This window comes from Thunnus maccoyii, chromosome 16 (genome assembly GCF_910596095.1).
Source record: "Thunnus maccoyii chromosome 16, fThuMac1.1, whole genome shotgun sequence".
Classification (NCBI taxonomy): Eukaryota; Metazoa; Chordata; class Actinopteri; order Scombriformes; family Scombridae; genus Thunnus; species Thunnus maccoyii.
Window position 1 is genome coordinate 16,946,352 of NC_056548.1, and position 20,044 is coordinate 16,966,395.

At 40.3% G+C, this 20,044-nt stretch overlaps 1 long non-coding RNA gene across 3 annotated transcripts in view; it reads right to left on the reverse strand.

Annotated features, from left to right (window-relative positions):
• Positions 1-7,890: 7,890 nt before the first annotated feature.
• LOC121881347 overlaps positions 7,891-20,044 on the reverse strand; it is a 44,116-nt gene continuing 31,962 nt past the window's right edge. For 2 of the 3 annotated variants that reach the window (XR_006091758.1, XR_006091756.1), the window contains 3 exons: positions 16,225-16,391; positions 8,861-8,912; positions 7,891-8,010 (listed from right to left, as the gene is read on the reverse strand). This is a non-coding gene — a long non-coding RNA (uncharacterized LOC121881347). The remainder of the gene's footprint in view (positions 8,011-8,860; positions 8,913-16,224; positions 16,392-20,044) is intronic. The other variant, XR_006091757.1, reaches the window with a different exon arrangement.

Consider the following 20,044-nt stretch of genomic DNA (forward strand, 5'->3'; position numbering starts at 1 on the left):
CAATCAATTACAGATTGTATCCAGGTGATTTAATTCGATTTCGTGTTGCAGTGGAGCGATTTTGGGATGCATGGCATTAATCAAAGAATTATGTGGAGTGAAACACAGGGGAGGCCTGTTGTCACTGTTACAGCCAAATCAATCAGACTCTGCTGAGCCCCTTCCTGAAACGCACAGACCATTTTTATTCTGCTGATATGTAGGTATCACTATGATACACAAGCAACAAAAGGCTTTTCTATTGGTTTGACAGTGTCTTTTAAACACAGGGACTATTTTAAAAACAATATATGTATATTCAAATCCTACATTTTAATTCAAACTTGACAAGACACTTTCAGAGGTGAAATTAAAGCATATATAACATTATTCTATACTTGACATTTATGCACTCGTTTTGTGAGCACCTCTTTCTTAACCTGAGAAGCACAGAGGACTTTTTCTATCATGTATTTTATGAGTTATAGAGTGAGCGGCTTCCTCTATCCCCCCTGGCATCTCAAAGTAAAAGGCTTATAGTGGTATTTTTCTTATTATTGAAATATCAAACATGTTTTATCCTTTTCCACAAGCCTGCCAGTGAATTAAACTCATCCCTCTAATCTTGATGGGTCTTATTCTTCTTTTTCGAGAAAGATTGATGCTGCTGCTCACCAGGTGAAAGTCATATTCTACCACCCACTTTGTGCTTGTATTGGTCCCTCTACTGTGTAGTTCTATATGCAGTAGGCAGGAGTCTTCTTCTCCTTCTCCTTCTCCTTCTCCTCCTCCCCCTTCTTCTTCTTCTTCTTCTCCTTCTTCTTCTTCTTCTTCTTGGCTGTTCCCATTAGGGGTCACCACAGCGGATAATCCATTTCCATCTCTTCCTGTCCTCTGCATCTTCCTCTGTGGTGTCCATAAACCTCCTCTTTGACCTTTCTCTTTTCCACTTGCATGGCAGGTCCATCTTCAGCATCCTTGTCCCAATATAACCAGCATGTCTCCTCTGTCTGCACATGTTCAAACCATCTCAATCTCGCTTCTCTCCCTTTGTCTCCAAACTGTCCAACCTGAGCTGTCCCTCTGATATACTCATTCCTAATCCTGTCCATCCTCGTTGCTCCCAATGAAAATCTTAGCATCTTCACCTCTGCCACCTCCAGCTCTGCCTCCTGTCTTTTTGTCAGTGCCACCGCCTCCAAACCATACAACACAGCTGGTCTCATTACCCTTTTGTAAACCTTTCCTTTCACTCTCGCTGGTACCCTTCTGTTGCAGATCACTACTGACACTCTTCTCCACCCACTTCACCCTGTCTGCACTCTCTTCTTCACCTCTCTTCTGCACTCTCCGTCACTTGACCCCAACAGTTGACCCCAAGTATTTAAACTCATCCACCTTCGTCACCTCCACTCCTTGCATCCTTACATTTCTGCTGTCCTCCCCTCCCATTCATTCCTCTCCTCTCCAGTGCATACCTCCATCTCTCCAGCCTCTCCTCAACCTGCTCCCTACTCTCACTACAAATCATAATGTCATCCGAGAACATCACAGTCCACGGAGACTCTTGCCTGATCTCGTCCGTCAACCTGTTCATCACCATTGCAAACGAGAAAGGGCTTAGAGCCAATCCTTGATGTAATTCCACCTCCACCTTGAAACCATCCGTCACTCCAACCGCACACCTTACCACTGTCACACTACCCTCATACATATCCTGCACCACTCTTACATACCTCTCCGCCACTCCTGACTTCCTCATACAATACCACACCTCCTCTCTCGGCACCCTGTCATATGCTTTCTCTAGATCCACAAAGACACAATGCAACTCCTTCTGACCTTCTCTATACTTCTCCATCAACATTCTCAAAGCAAACATTGCATCTGTAGTGCTCTTTCCTGGCATGAAAGCATACTGCTGCTCACTAATCATCACCTCTACTAGCTTCCACTACTCTTTCCCATAACTTCATGCTGCGGCTGATCAACTTTATACCTCTGTAGTTACTACAGCTTTGCACATCACCCTTATTCTTGAAAATCTGTACCAGTACACTTCCTCTCCACTCCTCAGGCATCCTTTCACTTTCCAAGATTGTGTTACAATGTAGTTAAGAACTCCACTGCCATCTCTCCTAAACATCTCCATGCCTCCACAGTATGTCACCTGGACCAACCGCCTTTCCACTTTTCACCCTCTTCATAGCTGCCTTTACTTCCTCCTTGCGAGTCTACCGCATTTCCTGATTCACTATCCCCACATCATCCAACCTTCTCTCTCTCTCTCATTTTCCTCCACTCTTATATGCCACCCTGTGCTCTTCCCTCTTCTTGAAGTATTTACCACAGCCATTTCCATCCTTTTCGCAAAATCCACCACCATCTGTCCTACCACATCCACATGCCCATTGAAGTCCACTCCAATCACTACTGTGTACCAGTAGACAGGAGTCTGTTTACCCCATATATAAAAACATTATTTCCCAGGCCCGACCTCCATGTGTTCAAAGTTGCATCAGTGTATAGGGTAGTTAAATCTGAGTATGCTCATAATTCACATGTCTGGAGCTTTTCCAAGATGCTTATCTAACTGCAGAGCAATTAGCTAAGCACTCCCAAACTGTTTCACTGTGTAGCTTATCTGAGCCCACTGTGAATAAAACCCAACAAATTTAAATGAAAAGCAAAAAAGGTCATCAACAGGAAGTTTCTTTTAGATACTGCGCATGATTATCTAATTTAATGGGCACAGACCTTTACTTGACTATCTCACAGAAGTATCACGCATGGTTTAAATGAGTGGAAGCAGAACACTTTTTTCTGTGCTGTCTGATGCTGCTCCATGGCAAATCATGTGGAAAGTTGTTTCTTTTGGTTTACCAGCAGAAATCCAACTGCAATCCCCCTGAGATCTGACTTCATTCACACCTCTGAATGACACACACTTCATCCAGACAGGGATTAGGAGAATAAATTATTAAATCCAAGCACTGTCTACCCTCTCCGCTACTTGAAATGTTGCACTTGGTTCATAAGAAAACCTGTGTTACAGCCAAAATGATGTTTGAATAAGTATCATATTGAGGGTGATAAAATTCTGACAAACAGTTAGCTAATAACACAAAGTGATCCTGTTTTTAATTTGACTGAATCTTATGGCGCCCCTCTTATCAGTGGTGTCATATGTTCTGTGTGATGCCTCTCCAACAACAGGCTCCCAGCAGGGGAGCGGAGGATTAGAAAAGGATTCCTCTGACATCTCTGGAAAGCACACTACACAGCCAGCTGTCTCCAGTCTACTGGCAGAGGCTGTAGTCCATTCAGAACCAGACCTCTGACTGAGGCAGGCGCAGGCCGCCAGGCCAGCTGCCCAGTAATTAGCCTATTAAAATGGAGATCCAGGTACAAGTAGAGCAGCAATATGAAGATCAACCACCTCCATATCTTAAGCCCCCGGCAATGTCAAAATGGATTTGTAGGGCACGTCTTATTTCTTTTCAGCTGAAGACTGAAGTCACATTGACCAACTGATTGGGCTTTCAGCCTCTGTAAAATTGTAGTTGATTGTATCAGAGAACTATGACTTCTAAGGTGAGTTGAGGCATAGAGTAAAGTTTCAGATGACAGCTTTAGGATAGCCTTTGCAAATACAATTTTTTGAACGATCTGCGCATATTCTCAGTTTAAAATAGAAAGAAATAATAGAAAATAATGAAAAATGCCCAAAATATGTTACCAGAGCTCAGTGTTATGCCTTCAAGTTCTTTGTTTTGCCTGACCAATGGTCTGAAACCCATTTATTCAATTTACAATGATATAAAACAAATAAAAGCAGCAAATCATCACATCCGAGAAGCTGGAACCAGTAATAGTTTGCTATTTTTGTTTCATACATGCTTGATAAATGACATATATTATTAATTGATTCTCAAAAGTGCTGTGAATTATGTTTTTTATTTAACCTTTATTTAATCAGGAAATATCTAGAGAGTCATTATCTCTTTTACGAGAGAGATCCTGCCAAAATGGCGGCATACAATAGGTGTCACAGAGTTACATAAGAACACATTAATTTACAACAATCACATCCAACACAACAAAACAGGATCAGAGAAATATGAGCAAGATAAAACTTGACTATTTAAAACAATCACATTTGTCATGAAACATTTTTTATGTGATGCTAGAATGACTGATTTGATATTCTGTTGATCAATTAATCTGTTAATCAACTAATTATTTCAGCACTACCTAATATACTTTGAGAATACCACCAAGGATAGTAAAGAAAAAAAAAAAGTCTGATCAACCACCAGCATGACATCATTAACTCCAGCAGGAGAGACCATCCCTCTCCTTGAGGAATTGCTGCCCAAGTGCACATCAGTTATAGAGGAGACATCAGTCTCTGGTATAACAATGTTGAATTGCTGGAGGTATCAACCGCCCGGAACGACAAAATTAAGCTCCTAAATTTCCCTAACAGTGTCTGATGAGTGATGAATCTCTCTGGCTCCCGGGCACTCTCACATCCTTTACCAAAGACATGTTGATTGTCTTTAGATGGTTTAGATGGTTCTCTGTCTGACACACAGACTGATAGACATTACTGTACACATGTATACATAGAGAGAGACAGAACAGAACAGATTAAAATGACAAAACTAAAATATTTGTCAAAGTACAATACAAAATGTTCCTATGACTTAAAAGCGTATTAAAAGCATATTAGAGTGGCCAAACAGTGGTGTGTGTGATCTGAATAAATTGAAACACTTTTAATGCTGCAGCTGTTCACATATCTGAACACATTAAGGCAGGCAGCTCCCATTAATGAAGAGTGCATTAGACTGTGAATTGGAAAGTGCAAATGAACAGAACAGATACATTAAGTACTGATTTACGCAGAAAAGCAGAGAAAATATATATGTTTCCCTGATTGGACTGGGAAAGAAATAAACCAACTCTTCCATCAAAAATGATTCAGCTTTTCTAAAATGCATGATGACAGGACAGCGCTGGAGTGCAGATCGTTTTTAATGAGCATCATGCAAAACTGCGCTGATAGTTGTATAACTACATGATTATGGAGAAGATTGCTCAGGTTAATTTTCCTCTGCCCTAATCTCCTCATGCTTGGGTTGGCAGCTGAGTGAGAAGCTGAAAGCAGAACACTAATGATGTACATTTAACACATGACCTGCAGAGACGTGCCAGCTATCCTGTTTGAGTTCAGAACATTGGATGAAAAATTTACATTCTAGATCACCTAGATCAATACTCCCATTAAGCCCTAATCAATTGACCATTAACAAGCTGTTTCTCGGCAAATTGCCGGCCAAAGATTGTCTCTGACTGGTTATGCAGAGCAAGCACACGCACTGTAAAACCGCAAAGTCAATTATATGAGACACAAATCGAAGCCAAGCTTAGCATACGTTTTGAAAAGAGAATGATGGCTATTCACTTTGATTGTTAAAGGTCATCACATCCATTTTTTTCCCTCTCACAAACATACCAATCTTAACATTAAATCTTGAGAAAAGGTCTGAAACCACCCTTTCATAGGCTGAAAGTACAGACATCTTGTTATTTCCCCTCAAATTCTCCAAAGTCATGTACCGCACTAAAATAGCATGAACAAGACTTTTGCCAGTGCAGTCAAGTGAAGAAACACAGAACGTCTACCAAGTGAATTCCTTATAATGAAAAGTTAAATTAAGTAGCTGCTCCCTGACAGTATTTTTCCCCTAAGAAGAACTGGATGACAGAAAGTAGACGACTGAGCTCAAAATCACATCTTTATCCAGTAATTTTGCCATTCACAACCAATTAATTTTCTGGTAAACAAGTTTTACTTCAGTCCTGTTTCAATCTACCGAGGCTTAATGCTAACCAGTGGTGTCAAAACAGAATCTAATAAGACACTCTCTGTATGGCCTCTAAATATGCACAAGAAGACTAATCCCGTACACACTGTGCCTCTAATCTCCATATAGAGGAGAAGTACACAAAGTGAACAGAGAGATGGTTTTATCCATGGATGCACTCTTCCACTGTCTGGGCTCCAGAGGTGTGGGCGCAGAGATAAACGAGATGGAAGGGGGATTAAAATGTCCCAAACATTCGGGCTGTTTAATTGAAACCTCCCCTGGGACACCACAGAGGGGACGAGAGGGCGGCAAGGGATGTCTAGGGAGTTACCGCTGGGGACCTTCATAGGTGAATCCATTCCCTCATTGCCTCTCAATAGGAGATGATGAATAGTGTGACATCAGTATCCCGCAGGGGATAGGGGCGTGCCACTGTCCGCTGGAAAACAGAGCGCTATGCGGTCTATATGTCAGAGATGGAGCACAGCGGCGGTGGTTCTAGTGTGATCAATAATTAATAAAAACATTAAAGGCATTTTCTTTTTTTGACAGGCTAATTAGAGTATCTGTCTTATAAAGTGGAAGGGAGAGCTCTGTTGTTTTAGGAATGTGGTGTACTCTCCCCGACACTATAAACAAGGCACACTATTCGGCCTGAAGAACATTTGTATAATGTCTTCTGTGGCTCTGGAGGAGAAAAAAACCCTATGTCATCAGGGTTATCTTGTTATCTCAAATATATAACAAAAAGCCTGGGTTACAAACTTGGGACCTAAAATTTGAAAGACATGGAAATTCACTAGGCAGGGAGGGTCTGACATAAGATGTTACTGAGCTGCATTGTGGGAAGCATAGGTACCATATTAGGGACTAAAAATCTGAATTTCTTGGCTTCTGCTGCATCGATTTCGCCTCCAACTTTATGTCAGTGGAAATACAAAATCACTGGAGTAATATCATCTCAAAGATACATTATTCATATGAACAATGGACCTACAGTATCACAGTATCTGAGAGATACAGAAAGCCTGCAGAACTCACCTATATAAACACTCAGATATACAATCATTTATGAGAAACAGATTCTTGATGTTGATGCAGGGCGTGGACAAAATAACAGGAATAGCTTACAGTCTAATGTGATACAGTAAAATGCCCTAATAAATACTTCCTTTGTGAAGAGGATAATGTTCAGTGTTTGTTGGCTTTGTCAATGGGATGTTGATTCAACTCTATGGACATTTTTGAGGCCATAGTTTGTAATATTTTGAATTGCATGATTTTGTAAAATGTTTCTGATCATGAACATTTTTTCAAGTTCTTTTTCTCAAAAGTGCCTTATAGAGTTTTCTTAAAACATTTTGAAAATCTGCATTGTTTACATCCATGTGTTCTAGCTAGGAGTATTCCTCTTTCCTGCCTTTGTTGGCGTATTTGCATCCGTTTCTTGGCACCTGTCGATCAGCGGAATAGTGTGATTGGCAGGAATGTACATCATGTTACCTGCGTGTGCGTGCATGTGCATCCTCATGCACATGTACATTCAAACTGCTCCATAGCACTACTTAAGGTCAAAATCTCCACATGGTACATTTAATTTCAGAGGGTAAAAAGAAATTGTACGTTAAAAACCCTATCAGTGGGGTTTTATAGAATCTGATCTTTTGTGCTGCCCATCCTTCCTTTAACAGAGCAGTGAACCATGTGACTGACACTGCTGAGTGATGGCTTTTGTCAAATCAATGAGATGTGAACAAGTGCTGTGATAATGTTGTTAGTGGCATCATTTTCTCCTGTTCTTGGTTGAGGTGGTGATTGATAGAGGTGGTAGCCATTTTGTCCAAGGTCAGGAACTGAGAGTGTGAGACATAAACTTGCTGTGCAGTGTGTGTCCTTGAAGGTGCACCACAAGAAAACAGCAAAAATGACCATTGGGTTGCTGACACATTAGTTTGAAAAGGACCCTTGAAAGTAGCTGATTTCATGACAATTTTTTATTTTTTAAACATATCTCATGCAGGAGAGGTTAGGGATATTTTCAGTCAGTGCATAAGGATGTGAGAATCAAACACATGTTGTTGCATAGTGAGTTATTCCTGTGAGATTATCATCCTGCACTGACACATCTGTGCTGTTAAGTGCATTCCACCTTCACCTGTGAAAAGCCAAGAGATGAATTAAGAAAAATGCGGATCCAAAATCATAAATGGTTTTACAGATCCATGGTCATTAAAAGCTGTGCAAAGAGCACTTAGCTTTGATGCACAGTAGATGCAGTGTCCATCAGAATATGAGTCACAAAGACACATTACATCCATTTAACAAAAAGAGGCCTTACCTAACACTTTAGTTAATGTCACTTCTATTTCATGATGAGCTATAAATGAGGGTGTGAGAAGAACACAGAAGGCGCTTAAGCTGAATGGTGTAAATTTACCTTTGTTCAAAACCCCACAGTAGTTATTATGGCTTTTGGTAATATCTTCATGAGACTGATTTTTTTCCCCCATGGAAGTCTGGAAACTACTTTTTAAAAGCAAGCTTCAAATGACAAGCTAAAAAAAAGCTATTCTGATGTTATTTTCCACATGGCTCTGTGTGGCGTGATTATGCGGGTACTAAACTCCTGTCAGTCTTACTTCACGCTAAACTCAATACTCTTGTTTGGATTTTTAATTAGCTAAACTGAGAATATTAATTAGATGAGAAAATACTATTTCTTTTTGTTAAACAGATTAGAGATGCTTACTCGATTCTCAATTAGCTGCTTAAATAAAGCTGTGTGCGCTTGTTTGTGTGAAGCCCAGTTTGTTCCAAAGCTAATACCCAGTATGCAAATTCCGTTGAATACAGGCGCACAGGGTATTCCAACAAGAGAGACAGAAAACAAATGAATCAGTCTGGGTTTAGTTCCTTTGATCAACAGTGAATCAAAGCATGGCGGTCATCTCCAAAGAGAAAGTTTGACAAATTGTTAGTGTTGCATCAGGAAATCAGGGACTTACTTTCCATGGGGAGATCTCTGTTGTTATGCAGTCATAAAGGATGCAGCTTAGCCTAAAAAGTCAAATACAGAAGTTGTCAGTGCGCATGTGCAGTTGAGAGCAATTCTGTCTTTACTAACACATAGACATTGAAATCTAAACTACTGTATAGGGACTGTTGATTAAGTTACCTCATACTTTTCTTTTAATTAAATAACGTCTATGCACTGTACAGTATGTGAGAGCCTGTAATGAGATACAGTATGTTGTCATGGATCATTAAAAAAGACGCAGGGTGGAAAATGACATCTTCACTTCTGCTCTTAACCATCTGGTGGCACTCTTCCAGCTTTTAAAGACCCAGGAGTGTGCCACATGTGCAGTCCCATAATGGGACCAAAGGCTGCCGTGCCTGATGAACAAAGGCTTTTGTAATGGAGATCACATTCACTTATTCCTTACAGTAATGCTCCCAGTCTCACTATCAGATAAAGCCTCTATGTACAGTTCCTGTTTACAATGATCTTTCTTTGTTCTGCTGAATCCTACAGAGTTTGAATTGTGATTCGGAAACCCTTTTAAACAAGCTCAGACACAACCGGATCCAAAAAATGCACAGACAGATCATGATTAATGAGATGCATCCTCTTGTGATTATATCAGTGATGAAGACCAACTCTGTAAATGACACTTCCACATTACAATTCATTAAGTATAATTGATGAGTGGTTTCATTATTGTCAGATCAGCTAAGATATTACAATCCCTCTTAATTTCACTCAAATAATATCTCTTTCTTGGGGAGATTATTAGGATGTTAATGTTTCCTCATATGGTTTGTGCTTATTCTTTGTAGGTTCAAAAGTTTTATTGATAAGAGACATACAATGGACATAATGTGGTCAGAAAATTCTCAGGATGCGAGATTCAACTGTGAACAAAAATTTGAAAAAGAAGAAGAAAACAACACAAAGCAGCCAAAGTGATGAGGCAATATTTTGGCACTAGAGTTAATGCAGCCCTTATGGCAGCTGTCCTTTGTGTGACATGATGATTTCGCAGCAGTAAGTCGCACCATGAGCTAATGTCTTCCACAGAATCAGAATGGCCCTTGATGTGAAAGGACTTTAGCCGAGCCCCTCTTCTCCCTGAGTGGCAGCGACCCCCTCTCTCCACGCCCACTGTTTTGACTGTCAGCAGCCCCTCCTCTTCACCCCTCTTCAGCCCTAATGAGCCATCTCCTGGGGCAGGGCTTTACCCCCGCTAGGGGTAAAGAGGCCATCATGTTGCTCATCTAAAGACGACACATAGCCATGACTTCCCCCTAATTGTGTGCCTGTGTTGGCTCATTTGTTTTCGTCGTTAAAAAAATTCACCCTCATATTTTCCCCTCCCCACTGATAGACCGGCTGTGAGCAATTTGGAGGAGCAGATCGTTTCTACTGGCTTGGGAGGGCTTTGAGGCCTCTCTCCTCTCTCTCTGATGTAAGGAAACACCCTCAGACACACAAACAAAGGCAGACTTGCAAAGTAGAATAAAAAAAAATATTAAAAACACATAAACATTCTTTAATATGCATACACACAGACGTACACACACACACACACTCACACAGAGCAGTGAAGCCCCTTGGGACTGTTTGTGTCTGTGGCGAATTTCAAAGTAGTAAACATCAAAACCAGACTGACTGAGACCTGTAGGAGAGGAGACCTTTAGCTGGCACATTAAATATTGATGCGGTAAAGTTATGCAGATTGTTTATTGACTGGCTTCAGAGAAGAAATGGGGGAGGGAAGAAAAAAAAAATCAGGTCCGTCTGGCCAACCCTATTTATAGTGTAATTAGTTTGATTTCTGAATACTGTTTAAATGTACTTCCTCTTCATGACAGTTGTAATTCCAGAAACAAACAAGCAATTGAGAAAATAATAAAAAATATATGCTATCTTGCTTAAGTGCTTCTCTGGAGTAATGCTTCAGTTTGCACAGAATAAATCCCATGAATGTAGACACAATTAGTCTGTATTACCTCAATCACACACAATTACCGCTGATTCAGTGTAAACATGACCCTCGTCTCTGTCACTTGACTTGTCTGTGACATTTGCCAGGTGGTGTTTGCCTTCACCATGCTTACACTATTATTAGTCTAATGCCTTAGAAGCATCCTGTTTATCTGACTGAAGGCAATTAGCACAGAAGAATCCTGCACCTTCAAACAGACGCCATAGTTAGCGAGCATCTTGATTTTATTTGATTCATGGAAAGTGGTTCACGAGTAAATAAATTGCATGTACAGCACAGTGAAAGCTCACTTTCTCAACTTTCCTCAATGTGTTTTATGTTTAAATCCATATGCTCTGTGCTGAGGTATGGCCTAGTATTGGACAGACCCACCGGATATGTTTTAAGGGGACATGTTCAGGTATAAGAGCAAAAAATAAGCATCAGGGAGTATGGGATTATCTTCTGTGAAATGAATGCAAGTCATCACAAAATAACAAGCGATTTATTTTATCTCTCAAAGGAATCCCACAGTGCTGACACATTTCTTCTTGTACTATATTGGCGACAAGCTAACATTTAATGCTGTGCCGTAGAAATGCTGCTTTCCGCTGATGATTATTTCCACTTTCTTTACTCTATCTTCATCAGAGAGCATAGGATTGCAAGTATTGAATGTTAGTTTTAAGTCTTTTAACACAAACCATATGCTGTCTTTGATGGCTACTCACATTTGTGTATTTATAGCTTATTATGTCACTATCTACCCAGTTTTCAAAGGGTTTTGACTGCATCATTAACTTCACCCACTCAGGCTGTTAACTGATTTAGGGCAGAGCTATGCTATCTTTCTTCTGTCTGATTGGCAGGGTTTTATCTCCTCTAATGAAGGGGTATTAATGACCAATTTGTAAATATTAGATTAGCCAGCATTTTTAAAGCTGTAGGAAAATCAAGGGCAGATGGAAATGATGGATCTTGTGCTGAGAAGCTGGATAAGGTCGCTTTGGAAAAGGATGTCTTGGCTAATCTGGTGCCTGAAAACTGTGACCTGCAAGCAGCTGATGGATGGATGTGTTGGAATATGATGTAATGTATTGTACAAAAGCAAATATCTTAAAATATATATTTATGGTCACAAATTCAAACAAGTCTTAAATTAATCACCTCGTATGCTGTGCTTAGTTTTCTATTATTGCAAGGATATATAACTACCAATTAAAACCAATTCATTCAGGAGTATTTAAATGTCCAGACTGTATAATACGGCATAGTCGATGAGGGTATTATTTTCTCCATCATGTTCATAATCATGTTCACAAAAATGGTTCACTTAAATTACATTTTGAGTACATACGCATGAGGCTCCTGGAGTCAGACCGATAATGTCAGCTACCTGTGAGAGACATATCCTACTGTCTAACAGCGCTGAGATGCAAATTAATCTCGGAGTGTTTAATCAAGGGAGCAAGACTCTATTGTTTTACAGTCTGACTACCTGCATCAGAAAGCAGAGGATGTGCAGGAGGGAAAAGGGTTTACAGAGGTAAAAGGACAGGCAGACACACGTAACATGATGATTCATACAGTGCACAATGTAAACAGACGAGGGAGGAAATGCATTTCTTTGCACACTTTTCTTCAAAAATAATTCGAGATTGAGCTTCCTTATCTCATTGTCCTGTTAACGTCACATTCCACAATGCAATTTGCAGTCATTGCCAGATCTCACATCTACCATTAGATGTGGAATATGATATTAGAGATCAAATCCAGTTAAGCAATAAAGATTTACACTGTGCTGGCTCAGTGTGTGATACCTTGATGAATCAAATATGATAAAAAAAAATTAAAAATCACTATACACTCGGCTGAGTCAGACATTTGGCGGATATTGGTACGTGATATGGTTTTCAGCGCCTGGCACTGCCTGGGCACTGTCATCAACGCCCAGCATTACACAGTGTTATGGCATGTCCTGACCTTCTGTTCATCCAGCCAGCACAGCATGGGTGCATTGCTGGGAATGTATCCAAGCCAGTCAGCACCATGTGGTTAATCCCTTGATGAAACTATTCTGCCAAAGATACCTACAAGGTTGGCACCGTGGCGGAGCATGACAGAGACATAGCCTGGGTTCCAAATTCTCTACAATGTTCCTGTTTTATTCCAGAGAGCTGCAACAATAAATAAAGTGAGATAAAGAAGAAGACAGTGATAGACAGTGTTTTTGCCTTAGGTGAGACACCTGTTACTGTCTTGACATGACAGAGAAAATAGAGATCAGAGAATATACTCAGGAGAATCGGATTGTGCTTTGTGTGTGTATAGCTGAACTCCAATCACAGACACAGTTGTTCATAACCCTTTTTCAGGCTTCTATTTCCTCACATACACACAAAAACAATCACAGAAATGCATGTGAGTATGCTTGTATTATCACACATATACAGTGCACACACCTCCAGCAAGTACACCTACACACACACACACACACACACAGCACCACACATGATCATAAGCTTGGGCAAAGGTCCTTTTCACATCTCCTACGATGAGAATCAATAGCTTTAAAAACAGCGGATAGAAAACTACTCATTTTCCCTCCATTGATACAAGTGTTTCTATGGATGTCAGCTACTGTAAATAACCGAACAGAATCCTGTTTTTCACTCACCCAACACCGTCAGAGTGGGTAAATCAATGCTGGCAGCCATGCTAGTGTGAACAGACATTAAATAGCTTCAGTGTCAGTTTACATGCTCAGGTAAGACAATCCGTCTGACAAAACAGACTGATATCTGCTGCGCTGAGTGCAAAGTAAATACAGCGAAATTTAATTAGTGCCTGTTTTCAAGCGCTGTCAATGCATGAATGGATGTTGTGATGGGCATATGTGTCCATACCTACAGGGGATATGCTGTGAAAGAAACACTGAAAGAGAGAGAGCATTTGTGTGTGTGAATGCATGGAGGTGGAGGGGATTAGCCTGACAGCCTGATTGGCATGCAGGTGGAGTATTGCCTTCTCTGAATGCAGCAATATTTTGCAGCAACCCTCTGACAAGCAGGTGCCACTCAATCATGTGAACCCCATTCACTCCCTTTGCTCAAAGCACAGATGGTGCTGAACTGAATAACGATTCCAGCACTGTTATCCCTCCAAACTCCACACAAACACTGTAAACAATAATTCATTCAATAAAGCAGACAGCTCACATAGAGCTTGGTTAAAACAGTCAAGTGTTCTAGCTGATAATGATACTAAATGAGTCCATGTGAAATGATGTGTGTGTGAGACTGTCTTATCAGCAATTCATGCTAACATGACAGCTCACGCTACAATACGCTATTCACCAGCAGCTGATCTCTAGGCTGCTGTTGCATTGTGCCTTCAGGGGAGGATTTTTTTTTTTCAAGAAGTAGTTTCCATTCCCAACCTGCACTCACACTCAATATGGTGACACAGAACGTGTCAGAGTCAGGCTCTGCTATCAAGCACCAGATAATTGTGCGGCCTCATGGAGAGCCAGTGCATGCAATTTTTACTTGCCTTCAGCTATAAGCACCCTACAGCACTGTCAAAACCAAAATGACAGAAAAGCAGAGAAAAGGAGTGAAGAGTTTTACCGCCTTGAGGAAAATGATATGAGCATTCTTAACAGGTCCCTTGGTAAGAAGTATTTGAGGGATTTTTGAAACAGTGCAGGTGTTTTATAAGAGGAAATTTTGTGCACAAATGTCACCTCTGCTTTGATAAGTTTTGGATGCAAAGCTCTATAATAGTTTCAATAATGGGATAACACACAAGTGACCTACAGCATTACAGCAAATGTTTTTGCATTTGAGTTGATACCAATTTCAGTAGCAATTGTACTGTTTTGTGGAGTTGTTTTTTTTTCCAACAGTGACCCCTGCCCAGATTGCAAACTGACACATCTCCTACCGATCTGAGAGAACCTAACACCTTTAGATGTCCTTTAATCCGGTTTATCATTATCACTCCTTCCCCCTCTCAATTCCTCTCTTTCATTTCCACTCATCTCTCATCAGTGCCCAGATCATGAAGTGACACCTGACCCAGTGGGCCCCCTGAGGTTAACACAAAGTCTAATGACTTAGAAAACTGACAGTACAATTTCAGACAATAAAGCACAGAGAAGAAGCGACAATAATTGAAATTTCTAAACCTGAACAGGATCAGAAAAACTGAAGAAAAGAAATTAAACACAGCATGTGACTTTGAGGCTCCTTTACAATGTGACGAGGGGACTCCATCAACACCTCTGCAACCTGCTGTATCACAGTATTTAACAAAGAACCAAGTGTAACGTTCCCATTTCTCTGGTTAGTGCCTCCCAAACAAGACAAGTAACCAGAGCATAACGCTAAAATTAGAATGTGCTCAAATAGCCTACACTATGTATAACTGTAGATATTTATATATATAGGACCACTATCACAATTTGAGAGCAGCCATTGCTGGAGATTTGATTCTAATAATATCACGACATATCATTTGTTTGTTTTTGTTTTTTAAGGTTGTGTTAACTGACAGTAGTTAGTAGCTTTGTCAATTTGTCATCATATTAATGTTTACAATGATTTTTGTTCTCAAATCTTTTCTGTAAACATCTTCTAAGAGAGCTATAAGTCATGTCTAAAATTACATTACAGTGTTGTATAGGACTGTGCACTAACAGAAACTTACACCAGTTATTTTGATACTGGCTTGTTGTGTATATGTGACATGTTGTATGATATCCGTGAAGGCGATATGTAATAATGATTTGTTATTTTGTTATTGGAACTACATACCAACAACAAATCCCATCGGCTTTGTGTGGGAGTTGAAGTGAAACACATTGATATTCAGCTATGTGGTCTAAAATACCAAAAATGAAAGCATGTTTGTCAACATTTCTCAGCCCTTCTTTATTTTCTGATGGTTTTTTTGCAATTGCTACAGCATTTCAAGGGAAATGTTTCTTGATGAGGGAGGATTCAGTGTCTTGTCATGGAGTAACTGCTTTAGTTTATAGTCCTGCCAGTATTTTGGATCCTGAGGGGCTCGCAGTAACATGCTGACACCATTTTATTCATTTAGTTGAAAATGAGAGGAGAGTGGCTTGCAGTTTTATGATCTTATCCCACTTGGCGAGATTTCTGTCGCTCTTGTATGTCTAACGCCCACGGCATGGAAAATAGAAAATATGTTCCTGTGCTCTCCCTCCTTCTCCGTCTCGGTGTATGCGTGTTACAGTTGCAAACACCTACACACAAAAATATTTGTCTACACACTAAAGTATTTGTGCGTGGGTGTTTTTGACCCCTGAGTGCTTGCTCTTTGCTGAAAAAAGCAAAACTGCGGTTCTGCTGTACCTGTCATCTATGAGCCTTGCAGCAACAGAGCATACTCTTCCTGGTATCACTCCCTCCTGGACTGAGTAGTCCGCTATGTGCAGGGTGAGTCAGCAGATCAGAGAGGAAGGGTTGAGTGTTGTCTGTGTTTATAGTCAGAGCCAAACCATGACTCTATGATGAGTGACCTGTAAAGAGGAGATGACAGTCAGAGATACAAACCACCTATAGAAGTAGGTTACAGACTGTTTTGACACAGGCCAATGGACAGCCTTTTACCCTCAAATGCACCACCATTGCTCAAGTCAAAAGCAGAAACATTCTTGGATTAGTTGTGCAATGAAAAAATACTTACTCACAGATTTTTCATGACTGCAACTAAACAATAACTGACTAAAAATGAATCTGTGAGAACAAAGGGAAGGAACTGAATTATAATGTGCATCAATAAACTTAAATTTAACAATGACGTGAAAGATGAACAAACAGAAAGGCCATGACCATGGACATAACTTACTGTATGTTTACATGCCAAAAACCACAGCCTTAATTTTGTATTTGAATCTACCAATTATGTGGGTTCCATTTGTTATAGAGGCTTAGTAGAGAAAATAATGTATTGCCAGCTGTTAAAATCCCTCCAGTTAACTGAGTATGTGCTGCCTCTGGGTTTGACTGAAGAGACACACATCTGGAACCTCCTGGGTCCTTTTATAATGTCATACATATAACAACACCCATACAAATAGCATGTAAAGCAGTTCAGGCAAATTCATCCATTGCACGAAACAAAAGGCTTGCAAAGCTTCAAATAAACCAATAGACACAGGGTTGCGAGATGGGGGCATGGGCGTAATGCCAAAATATTGCTGAGAGACAGAAACAACACCAAAAGTCTATCTATGATTACATGTCATAACACACCAGTCTGAATATGCAGGTGTCCTGCCAGAGTGTAAATCACTGCCTGTGCTCCCTTTGGGCTCTCTCAATAGGTGACAGCTCCAGACCTACTCCACACATCTCCCCCTATGCACAGAAATGTGGCCAAAATATACACACTCTGCATAACACATACAGATACATGATGACCGTTACTGTAATCTCATATCTGTGCTGGCAATTAAATTTTCCCATCACAGCCATAAAGCAGAGGTTGTTTAAGATGAACCTATTAAAGTCTTTCTTCTGGCCTTCTCACCTACAGTAATGAGACACACAAGACAGAGATGAAATTGAAAAAAGAAACTCATTATGAAAAGAATATGTGTAATTGTGTTGATGGGAGAAAAAGTTAATTTAAGATGAACCTGTAGTTGATGAAGTGATTTCCCCATGTCACATAAAACTGCATTAGTAAAACTGAAGTTAAAACACAATAATGCTGTTTGGAATACAGCCCCTCTATTTGTTATACTAATTATTTCTGGCAGATAATTCCTTCATTTAGTAGATAATTATGAAGTACAAGCACACCAGCACAGACAGCAGGATATCCTGGTGGGTAGTAACATTGTTCCGCTGCTGGAGGACCCCGGGTTTGATCTATATCCACTGAAGGGTTAGCTAGATGCTACACAAGTGAAGAAATCAAAGGGCAAAAAGAGCATTTCTGACTCAATGGGTTAAACTTTATCAAAGGCTGTGGTGAAGATTTTCTATTTTCCACAGTGAGACAGATGTATGCCATGAAACTCACGAGACAACAGGCTCCGAATCCCTACTTCGCCACAAACATAATAATTATTTACCACCGCGAGTGACAGTTCTGCTTTGTAACAGAAATGTATGTGCCTGTTTATCCTCCATCTGTGGTGGCATCTGTTTCATATTGTGCTCTCTCTCTCGCTCTCTCTCTGTTTGCCAGTGTTTGGCATAAACACATTTCAAATGTTATTTTTATCTGAACACACAACAAGAGTCAGGGAGGTAGCCTATTTCTGTATGGTTGTATCTGCCAAAATTAGATAACACTCTTAAACAACATTTGTAGAGGATATGATTAATGCTAGGATTAATGTCATGTATGTGTTAGCCTCCCTCCTCTCATTATTGTCTGTTTCTCTCAAAAGAAAAGAAAAGGAAGCTCTTCATCCATCAGTGTCAGGTTGAAGTGCATATAAAAATCACTTGTGCTAAAAGCCAAGGTCAGTGGGAACCTTATGTCTTCCATGTTCCATCTTCCACAAGGTCATGATCTTGTCAAGTTCAATGAGCCCGGTCAAAAGTCAAGATTACGGTCACAAGACACAGTGTGTTTCGGATGGATCTCCATCTGTGAACTGGCCATAAGGGTCATGGACGAGACGCTTTAGATTTAATTTGATAGCATCCACGTGCTTCACTATGTGCAGCTTTCATATATTTAACTACTTGTCTTGGATTGCAGTGTGGTAGATCATGCAGTCATAAATTTCAATCCAAGACGTAAAACTGTCCAGAGACCACACAAGTACTGTATAGAGGTATTTTTTTCTCCCTTCTGCCTTTGAATTCACCATAATTATATTTCAAATTTACATTTTATTGAAAGAAAAAATAGTTTATCTTATGGTTTACATATTTTTTCACACCACATTTTAGCCACTACACCAAAGGCACTGTGCACTCACGCAACACAAATGTAGTAAGTATCATTTTTCTCTGACACGCTGTGGCAGCCCCTCACATATATTTTGCCTTTAAGCATGGTCCAGATTGAAGAGTAATGGAACCTATGAAATCAAAAAGGGTGCTAGCCATGCTAAAAGAATAAGAAGTGGGATTCACCACACACCATTTCACACATACTAGACTCAGAGCAGCAGGAGAATGGCAAAGGTATGTGCTGTTCAAGAAACCTATGCATTTATACAGGCTTAACCCTCTTCACTCAATAAGGAGGGGGATGGTGCTCTGTTCCAACCATGAAATTAACTATTTCAAAGACATGTAAGCTTAAAGAAACCAATTCAGCTCCACGCACCTGTAAGGCTAAAAAATCCAGTTGGGTTAAACCCCAATGTAAACATACTGTACAGTACATGGCCACAGTGAAATCTATACTACTGCACAGTGGATACAGCAAACAGGGCATGCTCTAATTTAATTTTCATTTTTGAACCACATGCTGACAATCTCTCATTGACTCCTAAAAAAAATTGCACCTTACAAAAATGGAGGATGATTCAGGATGTCTAGAACAAACCAATTAAAATGCATCTAGGGTGACCCGATCACAAGTGGACAGCTCCGTACAGGTGTGAATGCATCCAAGATGCATTGAGGACGCATTGAAAACTGATTGCTCAGACCACATTCAGAGGAAGTCTGGGCCACATATCGCCACGTTCTGTACGCAGTGTGTCCTGGGTCACACTGAAGAACTGCCTACTCAACTGACACCCGCTGCATAAGTGAAAGTACATACTCATTCGTGTACCAATGGCGTCATATTAAAGTGTGAAAATGGGTTGCATCGCTATTGCCTGACAGTCATCGACCACCGAGCCCTCTACTATTGTAACATTGTGATTTAAAAGCCAAGCTCTACTGCAAAATAGTAGAGATGTTTATTTATGTTTTTTTACCTAATTTATGTGCGCTTGTTTCATTTCAGCCCAGTGTGAGAGTATCTACTGTGTTGCAAATGGAAACAATATATGTGTTTACTTGCATAGTTGCAAGTGGTCACTCGAGACGCATGTGGAGACATATTCTAATGCCAGGTGTGAAATGATGTGCTTAGAGCTGTCCGCTTGTCATTGGATCACCCAAGATGAATGTTAATGCCAGGTGTGAACAGGGCCTCTGTTGCTTGAGTAGCCAGTTAGCTTAGCTCAAAAATGGGAAATAGCTAGTC